Below are 9811 nucleotides of genomic sequence, written 5' to 3'. Positions count from 1 at the left end.
CAGGGGGTACCCGCAGGATTCATTGGTCTTACCACGTGCTCCATTAGTCAGCATTCTACCATGATGGAAAGGCCTCCTGAAGGTCCACGTAAGGTCCCAGCTGTAGACACTTCATGAACTAGAGAGCCATCCACAGGATACAGTAATGCTCTGAACCAGGGTACGTACTGTTTCTCCTTTAGCCAGAGAGCAGTTCGAGGACCAAGGGGCTGGATGTAGGAGTGGCTCTCTCACAATGAAACCGTTTTACAACTCAAACATTCTTTGCTTCTTGGCCTCATGACTATACGGAGGAGAGGTGTGTTAAAAGCCTGTAGTGTCTGAGGGACAAATGCCTCCACCAAGTGACACAGTTTTCCCACCAAACTGGAAGTTGAAACTGCCACCCAACCATTTTGAACGCTTCATGCTCCTGAACAGACAAGCAAAAAAGAAATCAAGGTATTTTCTGGGGTGACAATGTCTGGCTATCAAGGGGAAATAGGTTGTTACCACACAGAGGGGGCAAGGAGGCTTAGTGAAAGACTTACCTGTATTCCCGAATGATCCTATTCCTAGTACAAATCCTGTGATCAGAGTCACAGCAAGACTGCTGCAGTTCCATACAAGAGGGTCCCCCAGGGCACAGATCTCTCGGGAATCAAAGCTTGAGTCTCTTCTGTGAGCTAAGAACCTGGCTGTCCCTTACTGACTGAAAGCAGAAGAAACCTGAAATAGATATAGTGAAGAAGCAAAGCCATAAATACAACATCGGCCTTAAAATGGGTTATGGAGGCGACAATTATGGCCTCTACTTGAACTTCCCTCCTTGATGTGTCTATTCACACATTTTAGATATTTCGTCTTCTCCCTTTCCCCTACTATTGTCTCCAGGTGGTTGTGTAGGGATTATTAACTTCACCATTAGTCACAGAGTGCAGATTTTTGAGAAGGGAATTTGAGAAAGCTAGAGAAGGAACATCAAGGCATTGGGGTTCCTTCCTTGGGGAGTAAGGTTGTGTGTTTTTTTAATTTTTAAAAAATGTTTATTCATTTTTGAGAGAGAGAGACAGAGCGGGACTGGGGGAAGGACGGTGGTGGGAGGGACACAGAATCCAAAGCAGGCTCCAGGCTCTGAGTTGTCAGCACAGAGCCCGACATGGGCTCAAACCTACGAACTGTGAGAACTGTCAGCTGATGTCAGATGCTTAACCGACTGAGCCACCCAGGCACTCAGGGTGTTTTTAATTACAGGAGTGATAGCTGCTTTCTGCTAATCGGGAAGCAAGTGTAAATTTGGGACACAGGGTGTATGTATTCGGCTGCAAGTGGGGTATATAGAACAGTTAATGTTTGGGCCCCCCACATCACAGGGGAGGAAAAACTTTCCCTCAGCCATCCTAGGTTCCATAGTTGGGTCTATGAAATAGACTGATAACAGATTAATAGGAGAAAAGGAATACATATTTATTCACTTTTAATATTACATGCAGGTGGGGATCACAGTGGGAGGAAAAAGGAAATACCCCAAAAAAGCAGTAGGATTGGGAGGTTATATACCATCTTAACAGGGAAGGAGAGGGGAGGGATAGGCCACTTAGGGGAGAGAATAAATGAAGGGCCCTTAGAAGAAAACAGGGGAGATATGATGGTTTGCCACAAAGTGTGTCTGGATGTCACTTCTAGAAGTGGTGTCAATTTCTAGTCTCTCCTGTAAAAAAGTCAATCTTTCCTGGTTGATGAAGCTCCAGAGGAGGGGATGTTAGACAATTGAGTTCCTTTTGAAGGATCTGTCATTGAGCAGAGAGGGGGAATTCAGAGAAAGCCTCTCCCCAGATTTGTTGTTTTTTCAGGTGCAAGGTTCAAAATAATCAGTACACCAAAGCATCATATTTTGTGCTGGCATTTCCTGAATTCCTAAAGGATCCAACCCCAGTCTCCCTTTTGGGAAAAATTCTCACTGTCTGTTGTTATAGTAAGAAGGAAATGCCAGTTTTCACCTCCTACAGCTGTGACCTTCTACAGGAGCAGAGAGGGCTAGATCTTTCCTCTTTCTACTCTTAAGGTACAGCTAGGGGGCAGGCTTCTGATGTACAAGTCCCAAAAACAACACTGAAGATGGCTGGAAAGACCACTATTATATTTATTATTATTATTATTATTATTATTATTATTATTATTATTATTTTCTCAATGCAGGACAGAGGCACAGAAAGGGAATGTGGCTGGCTTCCCTGAGTCAAACCACAGTGCCACCTTCGGGAGTCCCGGGGACAGCCATCCCAGGAGCCAAAGTCATCAACTCCTCTGTGGCAACATCCTTTGTTCTTTGTACCACAATAATCTACCTCCTGGGTGGTTGTAAGAGTTACATGAGGGGTGCCTGGATGGCTCAGTCAGTTGACCATCTGACTCTTGATTTCGGCTCCAGTCATGATCTCGTGGCTCATGGGATTGAGCCCCATGTTGGGCTCTGCACTGGCAGCTTGGGGGCTCCTTGGGATTCTCTCCCTCTCTCTGTCCCTCCTCTGCTTGTGCATGCTCTCTCTCTCTCTCTCTCAAATAAATAAACATTTAAAAACACACCAAAAAAACTTTAAAAAAAAAAGTTACATGGGACAACAGTGCCCAGCACACAAAGAATGTCCCTTTTTTGTAAATTATAAAGTGATACACTAAGTATGGGAGGATGGAGAGAAGAGAGCTTTGCTCAAGATCACATGGCACAGCACATTAGGAGTACAACCAGGGTGTACTGGTAAAAGTTTAACTGGTTTCAGCTGGGGAGTGGGGGACGAACATGATTTGTGGTGTTTCTAGATTTTGATGACATGAACACTCTGACCTTCGTCAATTTTTTTAAGTTTATTTATTTATTTTGAGAGAGAGAGAGAGAGAGTGTGTGTGTGTGTGTGCATGCAAGTGGGGTGGGGCAGAGAGAGAGAGAGAGAGAGAGAGAGAATCAGTGCAGAATCTGTGCGGCTCAAACTCACAAACTGTGAGATCATGACCTGAGCCGAAGTCAGATGCATAATACACTGAGCCACCCAGGCACCCCGACTTTTGTCAATTTTTAACTACCAGTGTGACATCACTGAATGCAAAGTTGGCAAGAAACCTGAACCAAGAAGCACACCACTATATAGTATTTTCACCGTATAGGCACAATAAACATAAGTCACTTCAAAAGCATAAGTGTTCATGAAATAACTATAATTAAATATATATAAGTTATATATAAATTTAAATATATACAAAAATATAAATATATTTGAAGAAGACACAAAAAAATGGAAAAATATTCCATGTTCATGGATTGGAAGAACAAATATTGTTAAAATGTCGATACTACCCAAAGCAATCTATGTATTCAATGCAATATCTATCAAAATAACACTAGCATCCTTCACAGAGCTAGAACAATCCTAAAATATATATGGAACCAGAAAAGACCCCAAATAGCCAAAGCAATCCTGAAAAAGAAAACCAAAGAGGGAGGCATCACAATCCCAGACTTCAAGATGTGTTACAAAGCTGTAATCATCAAGACAGTATGGTACTGACACAAAAACAGACACTTGGATCAATGGACCAGAATAGAGAACCTGGAAATGGACCCACAAATGTATGGCCATCTAATCTTTGACAAACGAGGAAAGAATATCCAATGGAATAAAGACAGTCTCTTCAGCAAATGGTGCTGGGGAAACTAGACAGCGACATGCAGAAAAATGAATCTGGACCACTTTCTTACACCATACACAAAAATAAACTCAAAATGGATGAAAGACCTAAACATACGACCGGAAGCCGTCACAAAAGACATGAATAGACACTTCTCCAAAGAAGACATCCAGATGGCCAACTGACACATGAAAAAATGCTCAACATCACTCATCATCAGGGAAATAAAATCAAAACCACAATGAGACACCACCTCACACCTGTCAGAATGGCTAACATGAACAACTCAGGCAACAACAGATTGCCTGATTGGCGAGGATGCAGAGAAAGAGGATCTCTTTTGCACTGCTGGTGGGAATGCAAACTGGTGCAGCCACTCTGGAAAATAGTATACAGGTTCCTCAAAAAATTAAAAATAGAACTACCCTACAACCCAGCAATTGCACTACTAGGTATTTATCGAAGGGATACAGGTATGCTGTTTCAAAGGGACACATGCACCCCAATGTTTATAGCAGCACTATCTACAATAGCCAAAGTATGGAAAGAGTCCAAATGTCCATCGATGGATGAGTGGATAAAGAAAATGTGGTATATATATACAATGGAGTATTACTCAGCAATCAAAAAGAATGAAACCTTGCCATTTGCAACTACATGGATGGAACTAGAGGTTATTATGCTAAGCGAAATTAGTCAGAGAAAGACAAATATCATATGACTTCATTCATATGAGGACTTTAAGATACAAAACAGATGAACATAAGAGAAGGGAAGCAAAAATAATATAAAAACAGGGAAGGGGGACAAAAACATAAGAGACTCTTAAATATGGAGAACAAACAGAGGGTTACTAGAGGAGTTGTGGGGGTGTGTGGGCTAAATGGGTAAGGGGCATTAAGGAATCTACTCCTGAAATCATTGTTGCACTATATGCTAACCAATTGTGACTAATCTTGTCACGGGTAGAGATAGCAGAGCTGGCCCTGGGGGCACAAGCCCATAATGTGCCAGTGCTGGTCTGCTGTGAAACATACAAGTTCTGCGAGTGTGTGCAGACTGATGCCTTTGTCTCTAATGAACTAGATGACCCTGACGATCTGCTGTGGGAGTGAGGAGAACATGTGGTCATAGCTAACTGGCAGAACCACCCGTCCCTACGGTTGTCAATTCTGGTCTATGATGTGACACCCCCCACACCCCCAGAACTGGTGGATCTGGTTATCACAGAGCTGGGGATGATTCCTTGCAGTTCTGTACCTGTTCTACAAGTCAAGAGTAGTGACCAGTGAGTGAGGGAACACAGGGTCAATATATGACATATGTCCTAAAAATCAATCAATCAAAAAATAAAAATAATTATATAGTGATGAGTTTGGGGTATTCATTACCTTTGGTTTTATATAATTTATTTCATATACTTTTTATATCATTTAATTTTTATAATGGCTGTGTTCAACAATCAGCTCATAAAATTCCTAAAATTTTTTAATTAAAAAATTTTTTAATGTTTATTATTTGAGAAAGAGACAGAGAGCAAGCAGGGGAGGGGCCGAGAGAGAGGGAGACACAGAATCGGAAGCAGGCTCCAGGCTCTGAGCTGCCAGCATAGAGCCTGGCGCGGGGCTCGAACCCACAGAGCACGAGATCATGACCTGAGCTGAAGTCGGCCGCCCAACCAACTGAGCCACCCAGGTGCCCCAAAACTCCTAAGTTTTTTTTAAGTTTATTTATTTTGAGAGAGAGAGAGAGAGCAAGCAGGGGAGGGGCAAAGAAAGAGGGAGACAGAGAATCCCAAGAAGGCTCCTCGCTGTCAGCTCAGAGCCTGACTCTGGGGTCAATCTCTTGCAAACCATGAGATAATGACCTGAGCTGAAATCAAGAGTCAGTTGCTTCACTGACTGAGCCACCCAGGCACCCCTAAAATTGCTAAAATTTTAACAGTCAGCTCTAGAAGACTGAACCAGAACCATTCTGCATGCTTTTAGGCATGCGTTAACGCTGCCTCTAGCAGCAACTTCGGCATTTTTATTTTCCACTGGGCCCCACAAATTATGTAGTGGGTCTGCTGCCAACACTGTGCTGGAATCTCCAGTGCAGACCCAGGGTGGATTTTGGAGACTTCACCTCCCAGGATCATCTGGGGCCCATCTGCCTTCCATAGAGGAAACCAAGCTTCTCCAGAGGAGCCAGAGGGAATCCTAAGGCCCTTCCGTGCCTCCTGGAGACGGAGAGCCAGCTTCACCTGAATGAGTCCACAGCACCACCTGGTGGTACCTGGGTGTCAGGCCTTCCTGGGAGCCAAAGCCGGGAAGATCCTGGGACAAGAAATCATCAGCCAAGAGGGGTCCAGCAGGGCAGAAGGGGGCATGTCAGTCAAAGTGATGAGGGAGCGTGGGGCAAGCTGAGGGCAAAGTACAGGCTAACAGCAGCCCTCCCACCCCCTGTGCAGGTGGGATATGTATGATATTCCTTAGACACTCCTGACTGCCTAACAACAAAGAAAAGAACAATCTTATCAATAGCTGATCTCCAGAAATCTACAGACTCCGTTTTCTGGAGACCTAATATCACCCTCATCAAGATGTAAGGGGGTTTAAGTGCTTGCCATGGTGATGTGGGAAACTAAGGCAAATGAAAAATTAAATTCCCTTACTGCCTACAGCCCATTGACTAGTCCTTGAAACGGCAGAGTGACCTCCCTCTAGGAGCTCAGCTGCCTGCATGAAATTTTGCTACGGGCAAAAGGGAATCTTGCCTTAACATTATCCTAACCTCCCAGGATCCTGCCAGTCTCCTTAAACACACAAAAAAATTCCTTTACAAACCTCCTTTATCTTTAACCCCCAAGTATATGTTGGCAATTATACTCCAGGCTTATGGCCATTAAAAAAAAAATGTTTTTTAATTTTTCAATTTTAATTTTTTTTTAATTTTTAAACATTAAAAAATTTTTTTTAAATATATGGTATGTCAGATGGTGGTAAGCGGTGTGGAGAAAAAATTTAAGCATGGGAGAGGAATGGGAATGTGGGGGTGCAAGTTGCAACTTTAAATGTGGTCAGAGTGGGTAAAAGATGATATTTAAAAAAAATTTTTTAATGTTTATTTATTTTTGGTAGAGAGAGAGAGAGACAGAGACAGAGCATGAGCGGGGGAAGGACAGAGAGAGAGGGAGACACAGAATCCGAAACAGGCTCCAGGCTCTGAGCTGTCAACACAGAGCCCGACGCAGGGCTCGAACTCACGGACCGCGAGATCATGACCCGAGCCGAAGTCGGACGCTCAACCGACTGAGCCACCCAGGTGCCCCCAAAGATGATATTTGAGTCAAGATTTGAAGGAGGTGAAGCAAATGGGTATTTGAGGTAAGAGCTTTCTTTCTTTCTTTTTTTTTCTTCCTTCCTTCCTTCCTTCCTTCCTTCCTTCCTTGTTTATTTATTTTTGAGACAGAGTGAGTGGGGGAGGAGCAGAGGAGAAGGGAGACAGAGAAACCCAAGCAGGTTCCACACTGTCAACACAGAGCCCAACGCAGCCCATGAAAGTCCATGAATCATGAGATCATAACCTGAGCAGAAATCAAGAGCAGGACCACCCAGGCCCCCCTGGGATAAGGTCATTCTAAGCAGAGGGAACAAGAAGTTCAAAGGTTCTGAGTCAGGAGAGTGCTGGCAACTTTGAAGGAACATCAAAATGGCTAATATGGGAGAGGCGCCTGGATGGCAAAGTCGGTTGAGCATCTCACTTCAGCTCAGGTCATGATTTCACAGTTCGTGTTCGAGCTCCACACGGGGCTCTGTGCTGACAGCTCAGAGCCTAGAGCCTGCTTTGGTTCTGTGTCTCCCTCTCTCTCTGCCCCTCCCCTGCTCATGCTCCGTCTCTTGCGCGCTCTCTGTCAAAAACAAACAAACATTAAAAAAAAAATTATTTTAATGGCCAATATGGTGGTGCCTGGGTCGCTCAGTCAGTTAAGGGTCTGATGTCATCTTAGGTGCCCCGTGTTGGGGCTTTCTGCTGTTAGCACAGAGCCCGCTTCATATTCTCTGTCCTGCTCTCTCTCTGCTCCTCCCCCACTTCCCCACTTGCACTCTCTCTCTTTCTCTAAATAAATAAATAAACAAACAAACAAACAAACAAACTTTAAAAAAACGGCCAGTGTCGGGGCGCCTGGGTGGCGCAGTCGGTTAAGCGTCCGACTTCAGCCAGGTCACGATCTCGCGGTCCGTGAGTTCGAGCCCCGCGTCGGGCTCTGGGCTGATGGCTCAGAGCCTGGAGCCTGCTTCCAATTCTGTGTCTCCCTCTCTCTCTGCCCCTCCCCCGTTCATGCTCTGTCTCTCTCTGTCCCAAAAATAAATAAAAAACGTTGAAAAAAAATTAAAAAAAAAAAAAAAAAAAAAACGGCCAGTGTGACCGGAACAGGGTGATTAAAGGGGCCAGCAGTTTGAGGGCAGATCAACTACCTAGGGCCTTGAAGGAGATTGTGAGGACTTAGCAGCTTTTCCTCTGAATACAGTAAATAGATATTGGAGAATTTCGAGCAGAGGAGGATCACGATCTGACTTATAAATTTTTTAACGTGAGAAAACACATGGAACGTAAAACTCACATTGTAACTATTTTCAACTAAACAGTTCAGTGCCATTAAGGACATTCACACTGTTGCACACCCAAAACCGTCATCCATCTCAGGAACCTTTTTATTTTACCACACTGGGACTCTGAACCCACTATTAAACAAGAACTCCCCATCCCTCCTCCCTCTAGCCCCTTGTATCCACCACTCTACTTTTTGTTTCTGTGAATTGTGACTACTCCATATGTTATATAAGTAGAATCATACAATACTCATCCTTTTGTGACTGGCTTATTTCACATGACATAATGTCTTCAGGATTCATCCACATTTTAGCCTGTCAGAATTTCCTTCCTTTTTAAGGCTGAATAACATTCCCTTGTAAGTATACACCACATTTCATTTATCCATTCATCTGTCAATGAACACTTGGGTTTCTTATACCTCTGGGCTACTGAGAAAATGCAGCTGTGAATACTGGTGTACAAATATCTGTTAGAATTCCTGCTTTCAATTCTTTTGGGTATATACCAAGAAAGTGGAATTGCTGGATCATATGGTAATTCTGTGTTCAGTTTTTGCAGGAATCACCGTATTGTTTTCCAGAGCAGCTGCACCATTTTACATTCCCACTCTCTTATATTTTTTAAGAGATTACTTTCAGGATGAATTAAGGCTATACGAGAGGAAGGCAAGAGTGGATACAGAGATATCAGTTAAAAAGCTCTTGCATTTATCCAGGTGAGAAATATAATGGCTGGGACTTACACAGCAGCAGTGGAGGTGGTGAGAAGTGACAGGATTCTGGTGTTGTTTCAAAGGTAAAGCCGGGGCACCTGGGTGGATCTGTCAGATAAGCATCCCGCTTTGGCTCAGGCCATGATATCGCGGTTCAGTTCGTGAGCTGGAGCCTGTGCTGTGCTGACAGCTCAGAGCCTGGACCCTGCTTGGGATTCTGTGTCTCCCTCGCTCTCTGCCCCTCCCCCGCTCACACTCAGTGTCTCTCTTTCTCAAAAATAAATAAACTTTTTTTTTTTTTTTTAATTTAAAGACAAAGCCAACTAGATTTGCTGAGGAATTAGCTCAGGTCATGATCTCCCAGTTTCATGAGTTCAAGCCCTGCGTGGGGCTCTGTGCTGGCAGTGAGGAGTCCGCTTCGGATTCTCTACACCCTCCCCGCCCCTCCCCTACTCACTCTGTCTCTGCCTCTCTTTAAATTAGTTAATTAAAATCGTGAGACTTGATGATATCATCTGGTGAATGATTACAGATATCGAAAAGGAGAAGGTCAAGGACTAAGTCCTTGGACATTCCAGCGACAAGAGGTCAGTGAAAAAACAGTAGAGAACACTGAAAAGGAGATGCCAGCAAGGTAAGAGGAAAGTCAGGAGGGCATGGTGTCCTGGAGCAAAGTGAAGAAAGTAAAAGTTTTATTTTTTTTTTTTTATTTTTTTAATTTTTTTTTTTCAACGTTTATTTATTTTTGGGACAGAGAGAGACAGAGCATGAACGGGGGAGGGGCAGAGAGAGAGGGAGACACAGAATCGGAAACAGGCTCCAGGCTCTGAGCCATCA

At 43.8% G+C, this 9811-nt stretch overlaps 1 long non-coding RNA gene across 1 annotated transcript; it reads right to left on the bottom strand.

Moving 5' to 3' along the window:
- On the bottom strand, window positions 1-9390 carry LOC147577901 (uncharacterized). Its single transcript, XR_015254153.1, has 3 exons — window positions 9005-9390; window positions 531-708; window positions 1-412 (listed from the first exon to the last, which is right to left on the bottom strand). It is a non-coding gene; the product is annotated as an uncharacterized LOC147577901 (long non-coding RNA).
- Between the last annotated feature and the right edge of the window lie 421 nt (window positions 9391-9811).

The sequence above is a fragment of the Puma concolor genome, chromosome C1 (assembly GCF_028749965.1).
Source record: "Puma concolor isolate L17-30 chromosome C1, mPumCon1.1.hap2, whole genome shotgun sequence".
Lineage (NCBI taxonomy): Eukaryota > Metazoa > Chordata > Mammalia > Carnivora > Felidae > Puma > Puma concolor.
Note: the sequence above shows the minus strand (reverse complement) of the source record. Positions and strands in the feature narration are given on the sequence as shown.